Raw genomic sequence first — 19,652 nt, 5'->3', positions numbered from 1 at the left:
TTGTTCCATCATATGCCTCTATGTTTACGGGTTTGAATCCCTCTGGAAATTCATAGTCCAGGACCTCATTGGTGAAACATAGGGGGTGTGCGGCGCCCCTGTATTTGGGTGTGCCGGATTCTGATGATGACTTCATAGCATTGCTGACGATAGCTTGCTTTCTTGGCCCATAAATGGACCTGACTGGGCCCTGATGCAAATCCTTAGGTGGGTCGCATGCCGATTTAAGTGCGGCGCCGCTTGCCGCTTTATGGGGTCGTCTATCCGAGTGTGTGGCTTTCGCATCTTTTGAATGCGAGGGCTCTAGGGCCTCTCGTGGAGATTCTTCTGCTCCATGGGTTTATCCGGCGTGAGTTCGCCCGGAATGCCGTTTTTGCCGGAGGAGGGATGTTCGGTTTCTCCATCCGTGTTGCCCTGTTCGGACGGTTGCTCTAAGGCCTACTCGTCGTCTACCGGCTCGTCCTGCTCTATGGCTGGGTTTTTATCGAGGCGGGGCTTGGGTCGGCGTTTACGCTGACGCTTTGATTGCTTTTCAGGGGTCGAACTCCCATTCCATCCCCTTTTTCCTCGTTGTCGCTTCCTTTAGGGGTATCCACCATGTATACATCGTGAGGTGAGGTGACTGTCCAATGCCCTGTGGGCGTTGGTTCGTCGGTATCTCCTGCATCGTCATCCATGCTGTCGATGTCTCCGGAGTCGAAGTTGAGCACGTCGTTTAAATTGTCGACAGTGGCTATCAAGTGGGTGGTGGGTGGGCTTTGAATTTCTTCGTCGTCCGTATCCCATCCTCGCTGACCGTAATCCTGCCAGGGCTCTCCTGATAAAGAGAGAGACTTAAGAGAATTCAGGATGTCGCCGAAAGGCAAGTGCTGAAAGATGTCTGCGGTGGTGAACTCCATTATCGGCGCCCAATCGGATTCGATTGGCAGGGGCGCAGGGGGTTCGGAGTCCGGGGAGGAGTCTAGATCCTCGGAGTCACTGGTCGTGCAGAGTGCGGGGCTGGCATTCGGCTCGATCGTCTTTGAGATTGCAGCCCCCGAGGTGACGTCCAACCGCTCATCCTCAATTGGCGCAATAGGCTCCGAGTTAGAGGTCGGAACCGGTGCGTGTGCGGCCTCCAGGACACTGTCCGGAGGCAGAGCTAGATCATGCCCCTCGAGATAGTGCGGCGCGCTTGGCCGTGGCTCGAACTCGTCGAAGATCAAGTCTCCTCGGATGTCAGCCGTGTAGTTTAAGCTTCCAAGCCTGACTTGATGGCCAGGGGCGTAGCTTTCGATCTGCTCCAGGTGGCCAAGTGAATTGGCCCGCAGAGCGAAGCCGCCGAAGACGAAGACCTGTCCGGGGAGAGAAGTCTCACCCTGGACCGCATCGTTGTTGATGATCGAAGGAGCCATCGGTCCTAAAGGTGACGACACAGAGGAACTCTCAATGAAAGCACCAATGTCGGTGTCAAAACCGGCGGATCTCGGCTAGGGGGTCCCGAACTGTGCGTCTAGGCCGGATGGTAACAGGAGGCAGGGAACACGATGTTTTACCCAGGTTCGGGCCCTGTCGATGGAGGTAAAACCCTACATCCTGCTTGATTAATATTGATGATATGGGTAGTACAAGAGTAGATCTACCACGAGATCAAGGAGGCTAAACCCTAGAAGCTAGCCTATGGTATGATTGTTGTATATGGAGTTGATTTCCTACGGACTACAACCCTCCGGTTTATATAGACACCGGATAGGGTTAGGGTTACATAGACTCGGTTACAACGGTAGGAGATCTTGAATATCCGCATCGCCAAGCTTGCCTTCCATGCCAAGGAAAGTCCCATCCGGACACGGGACGAAGTCTTCAATCTTGTATCTTCATAGTCCTGGAGTCCGGCTGAAGGTATAGTCCGGCTACCCTAACACCCCCTAATCCAGGACTCCCTCAGGCGCCGATCATGGAATTCACCGCCGCAGATATCTTTCAGCACTCGCCCTTCGGCGACATTCTGAATTCACTAAGGTCTCTCTCTTTGTCAGGAGAGCCCTGGCCGGATTATGGCCAACAGGATTGGGATGCGGACGACGAAGAAATTCGACACCCACCCACCACCCACTTTGTAGCCACTGTCGATGATTTAACCAACATGCTCGACTTCGACTCCGAAGACATCGACGGTATGGACGACGATGTAGGAGACGAACATGAACTAGCACCTATAGGGCACTGGAAAGCCACCTCATCATATGACATATACATGGTGGATACACCCAATGAAGGCAACGACAACGAGAAAGCATATAGTTTTATACAGACTTGCGGTGAAGCCTGTATTTACAAGAAAGTGAGTGGGAGCACTACAACATTTCTGATAAGTATATGTGAAAGACATATTGTTGATCGGAGATAATGTAGAATTATTCTGCAAAGCATAAAGGAATGTTTGATAGGAGTTTTTCAAAGAAGACCTCGGTGAAGCTGCTTACATATTGATCATCAAGATCTATATAGATAGATCAATACGCTTGATAAGTTTTTTCAATGAGTACATACCTTGAAAAGATTTTGAAGTAGTTCAAAATGGAACAGTCAAAAAGGAGTTCTTGCCTGTGTTACAAGGTGTGAAGTTGAGTAAGACTCAAAACCCGACCACGGCAGAAGATAGAGAGAGAATGAAAGTCATTCCCTATGCCTCAGCCATAGGTTCTATAAAGTATGCCATGCCGTGTACCAGACCTATTGTATACACTGCCCTGAGTTTGGCAAAGGAGTACAATAGTGATCTAGGAGTAGATCACTGGACATTGTTCAAAATTATCCTTACTGGAATAAGGATATGTTTCTCGATTATGGAGGTAACAAAAGGTTCGTCGTAAAGGGTTACGTCGATGCAAGTTTTGACACTGATCCAAATGACTCTAAGTCTCAATCTGGATACATATTGAAAGTGGGCGCAATTAGCTAGAGTAGCTCCATACAGAGCATTGTTGACATAGAAATTTGCAAAATACTTACGGATCTGAATGTGGAAGACCCGTTGACTAAACTTCTCTCACAAGCAAAACATGATCACACCTCAGTACTCTTTGGGTGTTAATCACATAGCGATGTGAACTAGATTATTGACTCTAGTAAACCCTTTGGGTGTTGGTCACATGTCGATGTGAACTATCGGTGTTAATCACATGGTGATGTGAACTATTGATGTTAAATCACATGGCGATGTGAACTAGATTATTGACTCTAGTGCAAGTGGGAGACTGAAGGAAATATGCCCTAGAGGCAATAATAAAGTTATTATTTATTTCCTTATATCATGATAAATGTTTATTATTCATGCTAGAATTGTATTAACCGGAAACATAATACACGTGTGAATACATAGACAAGCAGAGTGTCACTACTATGCCTCTACTTGACTAGCTCGTTGATCAAAGATGGTTATGTTTCCGAACCATAGACATGAGTTGTCATTTGATTAATGGGATCACATCATTAGGAGAATGATGTGATTGACTTGACCCATTCCTTTAGCATAGCACTTGATCGTTTAGTTTGTTGCGATTGCTTTCTTCATGACTTATACATGTTCCTATGAATATGAGATTATGCAACTCCCGTTTACCGGAGGAACACTTTGTGTGCCACCAAACGTCACAACGTAACTAGGTGATTATAAAGGTGCTCTACAGGTGTCTCCAAAGGTACTTGTTGGGTTGGCGTATTTCGAGATTAGGATTTGTCACTCCGATTGTTGGAGAGGTATCTCTAGGCCCTCTCGGTAATGCACATCACTTAAGCCTTGCAAGCATCGCAACTAATGAGTTAGTTGCAGGATGATGTATTACGGAATGAGTAAAGAGACTTGCCGGTAATGAGATTGAACTAGGTATTGAGATACCTGTTGGGGAACGTAGTAATTTCAAAAAATTTCCTACACACACGCAAGATCATGGTGATGCATAGCAACGAGAGGGGAGAGTGTGATCTACGTACCCTTGTAGATCGACAGCGGAAGCGTTAGCACAACGCTGTTGATGTAGTCGTACGTCTTCATGGCCCGACCGATCAAGCACCGAAACTACGGCACCTCCGAGTTCTAGCACACGTTCAGCTCGATGACGATCCCCGGACTCCAATCCAGCAAAGTATCGGGGAAGAGTACCGTCAGCACGACGGCGTGGTGACGATCTTGATGTACTATCGTCGCAGGGCTTCGCCTAAGCACCGCTACAATATTATCGAGGATTATGGTGGAAGGGGGCACCGCACACGGCTAAGAATATGATCACGCGGATCAACTTGTGTATCTAGAGGTGCCCCCTGCCCCCGTATATAGAGGAGCAAGGGAGGAGGAGGCCGGCCCTAGGAGGGGGGGCGCCAAGTGTGGAGTCCTACTAGGACTCCCTAGACCTAGTAGGATTCCACCTCCCATATGGAATACAAAAAGAGGAAGGGAAAAGGAGAAGGAAGGAAGGGGGCGCCCCCTTCCCTAGCCCAATTCGGACCAGACCAAGGGGAGGGGTGCGGCCACCCTTGAGGCCCTTTTTCTTCTTTCCCGTATGGCCCAATAAGGACCAATACGTATTCCCGTAACTCTCCGGTACTCCGAAAAATACCCGAATCACTCGGAACCTTTCCGATGTCCGAGTTTGTCGTCCAATATATCGATCTTTACGTCTTGACCATTTCGAGACTCCTAGTCATGTCCCCGATCTCATCCGGGACTCCGAACTCATTCGATACATCAAAACTCATAAACTCATAATATAGCTGTCATCGAAACCTTAAGCGTGCGGACCCTACAGGTTCGAGAACAATGTAGACATGACCGAGACATGTCTCCGGTCAATAACCAATAGCGGAACCTGGATGCTCATATTGGCTCCCACATATTCTACGAAGATCTTTATCGGTCAGACCACATAACAACATACGTTGTTCCCTTTGTCATCGGTATGTTACTTGCCCGAGATTCGATCGTCGATACCTCAATACCTAGTTCAATCTCGTTACCGGGAAGTCTCTTTACTCGTTTCGTAATACATCATCTTGCAACTAACTCATTAGTTGTAATGCTTGCAAGGCTTATGTGATGTGCATTACCGAGAGGGCCCAGAGATACCTTTCCGACAATCGGAGTGACAAATCCTAATCTCGAAATACGCCAACCCAACATGTACCTTTGGAGACACCTGTAGAGCTCCTTTATAATCACCCAGTTACGTTGTGACGTTTGGTAGCACACAAAGTGTTCCTCTGGTAAATGGGAGTTGCATAGTCTCATAGTCATAGGAACATGTATAAGTCATGAAGAAAGCAATAGCAACATACTAAACGATCGGGTGCTAAGCTAATGGAATGGGTCATGTCAATCACATCATTCTCCTAATGATGTGATCCCGTTAATCAAATGACAACACATGTCTATGGTTAGGAAACATAACCATCTTTGATTAACGAGCTAGTCAAGTAGAGGCATACTAGTGACAGTTTGTTTGTCTATGTATTCACACATGTATTATGTTTCCGGTTAATACAATTCTAGCATGAATAATAAACATTTATCATGAAATAAGGAAATAAAAAATAACTTTATTATTGCCTCTAGGGCATATTTCCTTCAGTCTCCCACTTGCACTAGAGTCAATAATCTAGATCACATCGCCATGTGATTCAACACTAATAGTTCACATCACCATGTGATTAACACCCATAGTTCACATCGTCATGTGACCTATACCCAAAGGGTTTACTAGAGTCAGTAATCTAGTTCACATCGTTTATGTGATTAACACCCAAAGAGTACTAAGGTGTGATCATGTTTTGCCTATGAGATAATTTTAGTCAACGGGGCTGTCACATACAGATCCGTAAGTATTTTGCGAATTCTATGTCTACAATGCTCTGCACGGAGCTACTCTAGATAATTTCTCCCACTTTCAATATGTATCTAGATCGAGACATAGAGTCATCCAGATCTGTGTCAAAACTTGCATCGATGTAACTTTTTACGACGAACCTTTTGTCACCTCCATAATTGAGAAATATTTCCTTATTCCACTAAGGATAATTTTGACCGCTGTCCAGTGATCTACTCTTAGATCACTATTGTACTCCCTTGCTTAACACAGTGTAGGTTATACAATAGATCTGGTACACAGCATGGCATACTTTATAGAACCTATGGCTGAGGCATAGAGAATGACTTTCATTCTCTTTCTATCTTCTGTCGTGGTCGGGCTTTGAGTCTTACTCAATTTCACACCTTGTAACACAGCCAAGAACTCTTTCTTTGACTGTTCCATTTTTGAACTAGTTCAAAATATTGTCAAGGTATGTACTCATTGAAAAAACTTATCAAGCGTCTTGATCTATCTCTATAGATCTTGATGCTTAATATGTAAGCAGCTTCACCGAGGTCTTTCTTTGAAAAACTTCTTTGAAAACACTCCTTTATGCTTTGCAGAATAATTCTACATTATTTCCGATCAACAATATGTCATTCACATATACTTATCGGAAATGTTGTAGTGCTCCCACTCACTTTCTTGTAAATACAGGCTTCACCACAAGTCTGTATAAAACTATATGCTTTGATCATCTCATCAAAGCGCATATTCCAACTCCGAGATGCTTGCACCACTCCATAGATGGATCGCTGGAGCTTGCACATTTTGTTAGGACCTTTAGGATTGACAAAACCTTCTGGTTGTATCATGTACAACTCTTCTTTAATAAATCCATTAAGGAATGCAGTTTTGTTTATCCATTTGCCGGATTTCATAAAATGCGGCAATTGCTAACATGATTCGGACAGATTTAAGCATAGATATGAGTGAGAAACTCTCATCGTAGTCAACACCTTGAACTTGTCGAAAACCTTTTTTTTGCGACAATTCAAGCTTTGTAGATAGTAACACTACTATCAGCGTCCGTCTTCATCTTGAAGATCCATTTAATCTCAATGGCTCGCCGATCATTGGGCAAGTCAATCAAAGTCCATACATTGTTCTCATACATGGATCTCATCTCAGATTTCATGGCCTCAAGCCATTTCGCGGAATCTGGGCTCATCATCGCTTCCTCATAGTTCGTAGGCTCGTCATGGTCAAGTAACATGACCTCCAGAACTGGATTACCGTACCACTCTGGTGCGGATCTCACTCTGGTTTACCTAAGAGGTTCAGTAGTAACTTGATCTGAAGTTACATGATCATCATCATTAGCTTCCTTACTAATCGGTCTAGTAGTCACAGGAACAGATTTCTGTGATGAACTACTTTCCAATAAGGGAGTAGGTACAGTTACCTCATCAAGTTCTACTTTCCTCCCACTCACTTATTTCGAGAGAAACTCCTTCTCTAGAAAGGATCCATTCTCAGCAATGAATAATTTGCCTTCGGATCTGTGATAGAAGGTGTACCCAACAGTCTCCTTTGGGTATCCTATGTAGACATATTTCTCTGATTTGGGTTTGAGATTATCAGGATGAAACTTTTTCATATAAGCATCACAACCCCAAACTTTAAGAAACGGCAACTTTGGTTTCTTGCCAAACCACAGTTCAGATTGTGTCATCTCAACAGATTTAGATGGTGCCCTATTTAACGTGAATGCATCTGTCTCTAATGCATAACCCCAAAACGATAGTGGTAGATCGGTAAGAGACATCATAGATCGCACCATATCTAATAAAGTACGGTTATGACGTTCGGACACACCATTACATTGTGGTGTTCCAGGTGGCGTGAGTAGTGAAACTATTTCACATTGTTTTAACTGAAGGCCAAACTCGTAACTCAAATATTTTACTTCTGCGATCATATCGTAGAAACTTTTATTTTTGTTACGATGATTCTCCACATCACTCTGAAATTCTTTGAACTTTTCAAATATTTCAGACTTTTGTTTCATGAAGTAGATATACTCATATCTGCTCAAATCATCTGTGAAGATTAGAAAATAATGATACCTGCCACGAGCCTCAATATTCATCGGATCACATACATCAGTATGTATGATTTCCAACAAATCTGTTACTCTCTCCATAGTACCGGAGAACGGCATTTTAGTCATCTTGCCCATGAGGCACGGTTCGCAAGTACCAAGTGATTCATAATCAAGTGGTTCCAAAAGTCCATCAGTATGGAGTTTCTTCATGCGCTTTACACCGATATGACCTAAATGGCAGTGCCATAAATAAGTTGCACTATCATTATTAACTTTGCATCTTTTGGTTTCAATATTATGATTATGTGTATCACTACGATCGAGATCCAATGAACTATTTTCATTGGGTGTGTAACCATATAAGGTTTTATTCATGTAAACAGAACAACAATTTATTCTCTTACTTAAATGAATAACCGTATTACAATAAACATGATCAAATCATATTCATGCTCAACGCAAACACCAAATAACACTTATTTAGGTTCAACACTAATCCCGAAATTATAGGGAGTGTGTGATGATGATCATATCAATCATGGAACCCCTTCCAACACACATCGTCACTTCACCCTTAACTAGTCTCTATTTATTCTGCAACTCCCGTTTCGAGTTACTAATCTTAGCAACTGAACTAGTATGAAATACTGAGGGGTTGCTATAAACACTAGTAAAGTACACATCAATAACATGTATATCAAATATACTTATGTTCACTTTGTCATCCTTCTTATCCGCCAATCACTTGGGGTAGTTCCACTTCCAGTGACCAGTCCCTTTGCAGTAGAAGCACTTAGTCTCAGGCTTAGGACTAGACTTGGGCTTCTTCACTTGAGCAGCAACTTTCTTGCCGTTCTTCTTGAAGTTTCCCTTCTTCCCTTTGCCCTTTTCTTGAAACTAGTGATCTTGTCAACCATCAACACTTGATGCTCTTTCTTGATTTCTACCTTCATCGATTTCATCATGAAGAGCTTGGGAATCGTTTTCATTATCCCTTGCATATTATAGTTCATCAAGAAGTTCTACTAACTTGGTGATGGTGACTAGAGAATTCTGTCAATCACTATTTTATCTGGAAGATTAACTCCCACTTGATTCAATCGATTGTAGTACCCAGACAATCTGAGCACATGCTCACTGCTTGAGTGATTCTCCTCCATCTTTTAGCTATAGAACTTGTTGGAGACTTCATATCTCTCAACTTGGATATTTGCTTGAAATATTAACTTCAACTCCTGGAACATCTCATATGGTCCATGACGTTCAAAACGTCTTTGAAGTCCCAATTCTAACCCGTTAAGCATGGTGCACTAAACTATCAAGTAGTCATCATATTGAGCTAGCCAAACGTTCATAACATCTGCATCTGCTCCTGCAATAGGTCTGTCACCTAGCGGTGCATCAAGGACATAATTCTTCTGTGCAGCAATGAGGATAAACCTCAGATCACGGATCCAATCCGCATCATTGCTACTAACATCTTTCAACACAAATTTCTCTAGGAACATATCAAAATAAACACAGGGAAGCAACAACGCGAGCAATTGATCTACAACATAATTTGCAAAATACTACCAGGACTAAGTTCATGATAAATTTAAGTTCAATTAATCATATTACTTCAAAACTCCCACTTAGATAGACATCCCTCTAATCCTCTAAGTGATTACGTGATCCAAATCAACTAAACCATGTCCGATCATCACGTGAGATGGAGTAGTTTCATTGGTGAACATCACTATGTTGATCATATCTACTATATGATTCACGCTCGACCTTTCGGTCTCCGTGTTCCAAGGCCATATCTATATATGCTTGGCTCGTCAAGTATAACCTGAGTATTCCGCGTGTGCAACTGTTTTGCACCCGTTGTATTTGAACGATGAGCCTATCACACCCGATCATCACGTGGTGTCTCAGCACGAAGAACTTTCGCAACTGTGCATACTCAGGGAGAACACTTCTTGATAATTATTGAGAGATCATCTTAAAATGCTACCGTCAATCAAAGCAAGATAAGATGCATAAAAGATAAACATCACATGCAATCAATATAAGTGATATGATATGGCCATCATCATCTTGTGCTTATGATCTCCATCTTCGAAGCACCATTGTGATCACCATCGTCACCGGCGCGACACCTTGATCACCATCGTAGCATCGTTGTCGTCTCGCCAATCTTATGCTTCCACGACTATCGCTACCGCTTAGTGATAAAGTAAAGCATTACAGCGCAATTGCATTGCATACAATAAAGCGACAACCATATGGCTCCTGCCAGTTGCCGATAACTTGGTTACAAAACATGATCATCTCATACAATAAAATTTAGCATCATGTCTTGACCATATCACATCACAACATGCCCTGCAAAAACAAGTTAGACGTCCTCTACTTTGTTGTTGCAAGTTTTACGTGGCTGCTACGGGCTTAAGCAAGAACCAATCTTACCTACGCATCAAAACCACAACAATAGTTTGTCAAGTTGGTGCTGTTTTAACCTTCGCAAGGACCGGGTGTAGCCACATTCGGTTCAACTAAAGTTGGAGAAACTGTCACCCGCTAGCCACCTTTGTGCAAAGCACGTCGGGAGAACCGGTCTCACGTAAGCGTACGCGTAATGTCGGTCCGGGCCGCTTCATCCAACAATACCGCCGAACCAAAGTATGACATGCTGGTAAGCAGTATGACTTATATCGCCCACAACTCACTTGTGTTCTACTCGTGCATATAACATCAACACATAAAACCTAGGCTCGGATGCCACTGTTGGGGAACGTAGTAATTTCAAAAAATTTCCTACGCACACGCAAGATCATGGTGATGCATAGCAACGAGAGGGGAGAGTGTGATCTACGTACCCTTGTAGATCGACAGCGGAAGCGTTAGCACAATGCGGTTGATGTAGTCGTACGTCTTCACGGCCCGACCGATCAAGCACCGAAACTACGGCACCTCCGAGTTCTAGCACACGTTCAGCTCGATGATGATCCCCGGACTCCGATCCAGCAAAGTGTCGGGGAAGAGTTCCGTCAGCACGATGGCGTGGTGACGATCTTGATGTACTACCATCGCAGGGTTTCGCCTAAGCACCGCTACAATATTATCGAGTATTATGGTGGAAGGGGGCACCACACACGGCTAAGAATATGATCACACGGATCAACTTGTGTATCTAGAGGTGCCCCCTGCCCCCGTATATAAAGGAGCAAGGGAGGAGGAGGCCGGCCCTAGGAGGGGGCACGCCAAGTGTGGAGTCCTACTAGGACTCCCTAGTCCTAGTAGGATTCCACCTCCCATATGGAATAGGAAAAGAGGAAGGGAAAAGGAGAAGGAAGGAAGGGGGCGCCCCCCTTCCCTAGTCCAATTCGAACCAGACCAAGGAGAGGGGTGCGGCCACCCTTGAGGACCTTTTTCTTTTTTTCCATATGGCCCAATAAGGCCCAATACGTATTCCCGTAACTCTCTGGTACTCCGAAAAATACCCGAATCACTCGGAACCTTTCCGATGTCCGAATATAGTCGTCCAATATATCGATCTTTATGTCTTGACCATTTCGAGACTTCTCGTCATGTCCCCGATCTCATGCGGGACTCCGAACTCCTTCGGTACATCAAAAATGACAGTTATATTATGAGTTTATGAGGTTAAAACAGCACCAACTTGACAAACTATCGTTGTGGTTTTGATGCGTAGGTAAGAACGGTTCTTGCTAAGCCCGTAGTAGCCACGTAAAACTTGCAACAACAAAGTAGAGGACGTCTAAATTGTTTTTGCAGGGCAAGTTGTGATGTGATATGGTCAAGACTTGATGCTAAATTTTATTGTATGAGATGATCATGTTTTGTAACCGAGTTATCGGCAACTGGTAGGAGCCATATGGTTGTCGCTTTATTTTGTGCAATGCAATCGCACTGTAATGCTTTACTTTATCACTAAACGGTAGCGATAGTCATGGAAGCATAAGATTGGCGAGACGACAACGATGCTACGATGGAGATCAAGGTGTCACGCCGGTGACGATGGTGATCATGACGGTACTTCGGAGATGGAGATCACAAGTACAAGATGATGATGGCCATATCATATCACTTATATTGATTGCATGTGATGTTTATCTTTTATGCATCTTATCTTACTTTGATTGACGGTAGCATTATAAGAATATCCCTCAATAAATTATCAAAGTATAAGTGTTCTCCCTGAGTATGCATCGTTGCGAAAGTTCTTCGTGCTGAGACACCACGCGATGATCGGGTGTGATAGGATCTACGTTCAAATACAACGGGTGCAAAACAGTTGCACATGCGGAATACTCAGGTTAAACTCGACGAGCCTAGCATATAACAGATATGGCCTCAGAACACGGACACCGAAAGGTCGAGCATGAATCATATAGTAGATATGATCAACATAGTGATGTTCACCATTGAAACTACTCCATCTCACGTGATGATCAGACATGGTTTAGTTGATTTGGATCACGTGATCACTTAGAGGATTAGAGGGATGTCTATCTAAGTGGGAGTTCTTAAGTAATATGATTAATTGAACTTTAATTTATCATGAACTTAGTCCTGGTAGTATTTTGCAAATTATGTTGTAGATCAATAGCTCGCGTGGTTGCTTCCCTGTGTTTATTTTGATATGTTCCTAGAGAAAAATGTGTTGAAAGATGTTAGTAGCAATGATGCGGATTAGATCCGTGATCTGAGGTTTATCCTCATTGCTGCACAGAAGAATTATGTCCTTGATGCACCGCTAGGTGACGGACCTATTGGAGGAGCAGATGCAGATGTTATGAACATTTGGCTAGCTCAATATGATGACTACTTGATAGTTTAGTGCACCATGCTTAAACGGCTTAGAATCGGGACTTCAAAGACGTTTTGAACGTCATGGACCATATGAGATGTTCCAGGAGTTGAAGTTAATATTTCAAGAAAATACCCGAGTTGAGAGATATGAAGTCTCCAACAAGTTCTATAGCTAAAAGATGGAGGAGAATAGCTCAAGCAGTGAGCATGTGCTCAGATTGTTTGGGTACTACAATCACTAGAATCAAGTGGGAGTCAATCTTCCAGATAAAATAATGATTGACAGAATTCTCTTGTCACCATCACCAAGTTAGTAGAACTTCGTGATGAACTATGATATGCAAGGGATAACGGAAACAATTCCCAAGCTCTTCGTAATGCTGAAATCGACGAAGGTAGAAATCAAGAAAAATATCAAGTGTTGATGGTAGACAAGACCACTAGTTTCAAGAAAAGGGCAAAGGGAAGAAGGGGAACTTCAAGAAGAACGGCCAGCAAGTTGCTGCTCAAGTGAAGAAGCCCAAGTCTGGTCCTAAGCCTGAGACTAAGTGCTTCTACTGCAAAGGGACTGGTCACTGGAAGCGGAACTGCCCTAAGTATTTGGCGGATAAGAAGGATGGCAAAGTGAACAAAGGTATATTTGATATACAGATTATTGATGTGTATTTTACTAGTGTTCGTAGCAACCCCTCGGTATTTGATACTGGTTCAGTTGCTAAGAGTAGTAACTCGAAACGGGAGTTGCAGAATGAACATAGACTAGTTAAGGGTGAAGTGACGATGTGTGTTGGAAGTGGTTCCAAGATTGATATGATCATCATCGCACACTCCCTATACTTTTGGGATTAGTGTTGAACCTAAATTAGTGTTATTTGGTGTTTGCGTTGAGCATGAATATGATTTGATCATGTTTATAGCAATACGGTTATTCATTTAAGTAAGAGAATAAATTGTTGTTCTGTTTACATGAATAAAACCTTATATGGTTACACACTCAATGAAAATGGTTCGTTGGATCTCGACCGTAGTGATACACATATTCATAATATTGAAACCAAAAGATGCAAAGTTAATAATGATGGTGCAACTTATTTGTGGCACTGCCGTTTAGGTCATATTGGTGTAAAGCGCATGAAGAAAATCCATGCTGATGGGCTTTTGGAATCACTTGATTATGAATCAGTTGATGCTTGCGAACCATGCCTCATGGGCAAGATGACTAAGACTCCGTTCTCCGGAACAATGGAGCGAGCAACAGATTTGTTGGAAATCATACATACTGATGTATGTGGTCCGATGAATATTGAGGCTCATGGCAGGTATCATTATTTTCTGATCTTCACAGATGATATGAGCAGATATGAGTATATCTACTTGATGAAACACAAGTCTGAAACATTTGAAAAGTTCAAAGAATTTCAGAGTGAAGTGGAGAATCATCGTAAAAAAATAAAAGTTTCTACGATATGATCGCAGAAGTAAAATATTTGAGTTACGAGTTTGGCCTTCAGTTAAAAACAATGTGAAATAGTTTCACTACTCACGCCACCTGGAACACCATAGTGTAATGGTGTGTCCGAATGTCATAACCATACTTTATTAGATATGGTGCGATCTATGATGTCTCTTACCGATCTACCACTATCGTTTTGGGGTTATGCATTAGAGACAGCTGCATTCACGTTAAATAGGGCACCATCTAAATCCGTTGAGAGACACCGTATGAACTATGGTTTGGCAAGAAACCTAAGCTGTCGTTTCTTAAAGTTTGAGAAATGCTTATGTGAAAAAGTTTCAACCTGATAAGCTCTAACCCAAATCGGAGAAGTGCGTCTTCATAGGATACCCAAAAGAAAATGTTGGGTACACCTTCTATCACAGATCCGAAGGCAATATATTCGTTGCTTTGAATGGATCCTTTCTAGAAAAGGAGTTTCTCTCGAAAGAAGTGAGTGGGAGGAAAGTAGAACTTGATGAGGTAACTGTAGCTGCTCCCTTATTGGAAAGTAGTTCATCACAGAAATCTGTTCCTGTGACTACTACACCGATTAGTGAGGAAGCTAATGATGATGATCATGTAACTTCAGATCAAGTTACTACCGAACCTCATAGGTAAACCAGAGTGAGACCCGCACCAGAGTGGTACGGTAATCCTGTTCTGGAGGTCATGTTACTTGACCATGACGAGCCTACGAACTATGAGGAAGCAATGATGAGCCCAGATTCCGCGAAATGGCTTGAGGCCATGAAATCTGAGATGATATCCATGTATGAGAACAAAGTATGGACTCTGATTGACTTGCCCAATGATCGGCGAGCCATTGAGATTAAATGGATCTTCAAGAGAAAGACGGACGCTGATAGTAGTGTTACTATCTACAAAGCTAAGAATTGTCGCAAAAAAAGGTTTTTGACAAGTTCAAGGTGTTGACTACGATGAGAGTTTCTCACTCGTATCTATGCTTAATTCTGTCCGAATCATGTTAGCAATTGCCGCATTTTATGAAATCTGGCAAATGGATACACAAAAATGCATTCCTTATTGGATTTATTAAAGAAGAGTTGTATATGATGCAACGAGAAGGTTTTGTCAATCCTAAAGGTACTAACAAAATATGCAAGCTCCAGCAATCCATCTATGGACTGGTGCAAGAATCTCGGAGTTGGAATATACGCTTTGATAAGTTGATCAAAGCATATAGTTTTATACAGACTTGCGGTGAAGCCTGTATTTACAAGAAAGTGAGTGGGAGCACTACAACATTTCTGATAAGTATATGTGAAAGACATATTGTTGATCGGAGATAATGTAAAATTATTCTACAAAGCATAAAGGAACGTTTGAAAGGAGTTTTTCAAAGAAAGACCTCGGTGAAGCTGCTTGCATATTGATCATCAAGATCTATAGAGATAGATCAATACGCTTGATATGTTTTTTCAATGAGTACATACCTTGACAAGATTTTGTAGTTCAAAATGGAACAGTCAAAAAGGAGTTCTTGCCTGTGTTACAAGGTGTGAAGTTGAGTAAGACTCAAAACCCGACCACGACAGAAGATAGAGAGAGAATGAAAGTCATTCCCTATGCCTCAGCCATAGGTTCTATAAAGTATGCCATGCTGTGTACCAGACCTGTTGTATACCCTGCCTTGAGTTTGGCAAAGGAGTACAATAGTGATCTAGGAGTAGATCACTGGACATTGGTCAAAATTATCCTTAGTGGAATAGGGATATGTTTCTCGATTATGGAGGTAACAAAAGGTTCGTCGTAAAGGGTTACGTCGATGCAAGTTTTGACACTGATCTAGATGACTCTAAGTCTCAATCTGGATACATATTGAAAGTGGGAGCAATTAGCTAGAGTAGCTCCATGCAGAGCATTGTTGACATAGAAATTTGCAAAATACGTACGGATCTGAATGTGGCAGACCCGTTGACTAAACTTCTCTCACAAGCAAAACATGATCACACCTCAGTACTCTTTGGGTGTTAATCACATAGCGATGTGAACTAGATTATTGACTCTATTAAACCCTTTGGGTGTTGGTCACATGTCGATGTGAACTATGGGTGTTAATCACATGGTGATGTGAACTATTGATGTTAAATCACATGGCGATGTGAACTAGATTATTGACTCTAGTGCAAGTGGGAGACTGAAGGAAATATGCCCTAGAGGCAATAATAAAGTTATTATTTATTTCCTTATATCATGATAAAGGTTTATTATTCATGCTAGAATTGTATTAACCGGAAACATAATACATGTGTGACTACATAGACAAACACAGTGTCACTAGTATGCCTCTACTTGACTAGCTCGTTGATCAAAGATGGTTATGTTTCCTAACCATAGACATGAGTTGTCATTTGATTAATGGGATCACATCATTAGGAGAATGATGTGATTGACTTGACCCATTCCATTAGCATAGAACTTGATCGTTTAGTTTGTTGCTATTGCTTTCTTCATGACTTATACATGTTCCTATGACTATGAGATTATGCAACTCCCGTTTACTGGAGGAACACTTTGTGTGCCACCAAACGTCACAACGTAACTGGGTGATTATAAAGGTGCTCTACAGGTGTCTTTGAAGGTACTTGTTGGGTTGGCGTATTTCGAGATAAGGATTTGTCACTCCGATTTTCGGAGAGGTATCTCTGGGCCCTCTCGGTAATGCACATCACATAAGCCTTGCAAGCATTGCAACTAATGAGTTAGTTGCAGGATGATGTATTACGGAACGAGTAAAGAGACTTGCCGGTAACGAGATTGAACTAGGTATTGAGATACCGACGATCGAATCTCGGGCAAGTAACATACCGATGACAAAGGGAACAACGTATGGTGTTATGCGGTCTGACCGATAAAGATCTTCGTAGAATATGTCGGAGCCAATATGAGCATCCAGGTTCCGCTATTGGTTATTGATTGGAGACGTGTCTCGGTCATGTCTACATTGTTCTCGAACCCGTAGGGTCCGCACGCTTAAGGTTTCGATGACAGTTATATTATGAGTTTATGAGTTTTGATGTACCGAAGGAGTTCGGAGTCCCGGATGAGATCGGGGACATGACGAGGAGTCTCGAAATGGTTGAGATGTAAAGATCGATATATTGGACGACTATATTCGGACATCGGAAAGGTTCCGAGTGATTCGGGTATTTTTCGGAGTACCGGAGAGTTACGGGAATACGTATTGGGCCTTATTGGGCCACACGGGAAAGAAGGAAAAGGGCCTCAAGGGTGGCCGCACCCCTCCCCTTGGTCTGGTCCGAATTGGACTAGGGAAGGGGGGCGCCCCCTTCCTTCCTTCTCCGTTTCCCTTCCTCTTTTCCTATTCCATATGGGAGGTGGAATCCTACTAGGACTAGGGAGTCCTAGTAGGACTCCACACTTGACGCACCCCCTCCTAGGGCCAGCCTCCTCCTCCCTTGCTCCTTTATATACGGGTGTAGGGGGCACCCCAAAGACACAACAATTGATCATTGATCTCTTAGCCATGTGCGGTGCCCCCCTCCACCATAATCCTCGATAATATTGTAGCGGTGCTTAGGCGAAGCCCTACGACGGTAGAACATCAAGATCGTCACCATGCCGTCGTGCTGACGGAACTCTTCCTGACATTCTGCTGGATCGGAGTCCGGGGATCATCATCGAGCTGAATGTGTGCTAGAACTCGGAGGTGCCGTAGTTTCGGTGCTTGATCGGTCGGGCCGTGAAGACGTACGACTACATCAACCGCGTTGTGCTAACGCTTCCGCTTTCGGTCTACGAGGGTACGTAGACAACACTCTCCTCTCTCGTTGCTATGCATCACCATGATCTTGCGTGTGCGTAGGAAAATTTTGAAATTACTACGTTCCCTAACACAAGATGCCAGGACCTCGCGGAGTTATTACAGTCAATGGAAACACAGAGCGCTCTCTCCGAACAGAGGAGCACACCGCGGCCCTTGCAGCAGAAGCGCACAGCAGCCTCTCAAGGCAATCTACCAGTTCGGCGTTTCAAAACCTGGACACCTTCAAGCGCGCTCGGGGCAATCGGCAGACAGACCGCCTGGCACGATCTGAGCTCGCGTAGCAATACGGCGGCCACCCCAATCCCAACCCAACGGCGTTATTCATGCCGCGCGTACATAATTACGCATTAAAAATACCATGGGCACAAGTGGGGAGGGGGGCACAACTGCGGCACGCCCCAAAACGCGGCCCAAACCGCACTAGGGGCTTCCCGTTTGGTTATTTTTATTTTTTCTTTCAGGACATTAATCTCTGGAAACACTGTCCGGCAGCTCCATTGTCGAACACATGATACAACAACCAAGGAGGCAGACAACTACGTTATACAACAGAATTCCCAGGTTGATTACAGATTTCATATCATTCCTCAGTTCGCCCTTGGAAGGGACATAGTCCTACTCTTTTGCTTATTGCACTATCTATATCACTCTGCTTTAATGCAATTTTTTAATAAACAATGCATGACATTACGACCATTATTGCATTTTTGTTATATATATATCTATGCGTTCATTAACGATGCCTTGCAACCGTACACTCTGGTACGGCCAATGCACCAGGGGCTTACGTACCTGCAATATGGTGTGAAAAGTCCGAACACTTCCACAAGTGCGGCACCCCGAACTTATAGCATTATATGCATCAGCTCCGAATCATGTCTTTGGTCAAATGTTGGGTTTGCCCGGCTCCTATGTTTTGGTACCTTACCTTCCGCTCTATCGGCTAAGGTAGTGCTAGGAGAACTACTGCGATTGTGCCCTGGTTCTGCCGGGCTGAGCACCACAGTAGAGAAAGCTAAAACTGACTGTCATGATAAGGCGCGAGACTGGTCGCTGTTCGGCGAGGTTTTTCAAGTCATTAAAGACTTATGCCTCTTAGGGCGAGGGGCCGGCTCTCCCCGGCTTACAGGCGTGTATCGTGCCCCGAATTCGGCCTTCCGAACACCAGGGGCTTCGCCGAAATTTAAAATTATAGAATTCTATGGCTAAGTGAGAGTGATAAAGCAACATTAGTCCGGTTGCGTTGTTCATTGTGCTGAGCACCTCCCTCGAAGGACCCAAATATGGGAACAAGAGTGCTCAGGTTTATCCCGAACACCTCAGCACTAGCGGCATGGGGGTAGAAGCCGAGGACTAGCCATCTCTCAGATTGGATAAGCATCCAAACAGAAGGTAATATTTTAAATTCAAACAAGCGTTGCATGGCGCATATGAAACAAGTTTTCATACATACAGGACAACACGAGCAAGTCTCATTCAAATAATACATTTTGCGAACACTCATCCGCGATAAGACGGGCACCCGACAGAACTCCCTCGTAGTACATCTCGGGGTGGCGGTGCTCCTTGCCCTCCGGTGGCCCCTCCTTGATC

This window comes from Triticum urartu, chromosome 6 (genome assembly GCF_003073215.2).
Source record: "Triticum urartu cultivar G1812 chromosome 6, Tu2.1, whole genome shotgun sequence".
NCBI classification, from domain to species: Eukaryota; Viridiplantae; Streptophyta; class Magnoliopsida; order Poales; family Poaceae; genus Triticum; species Triticum urartu.
Note: the sequence above shows the minus strand (reverse complement) of the source record.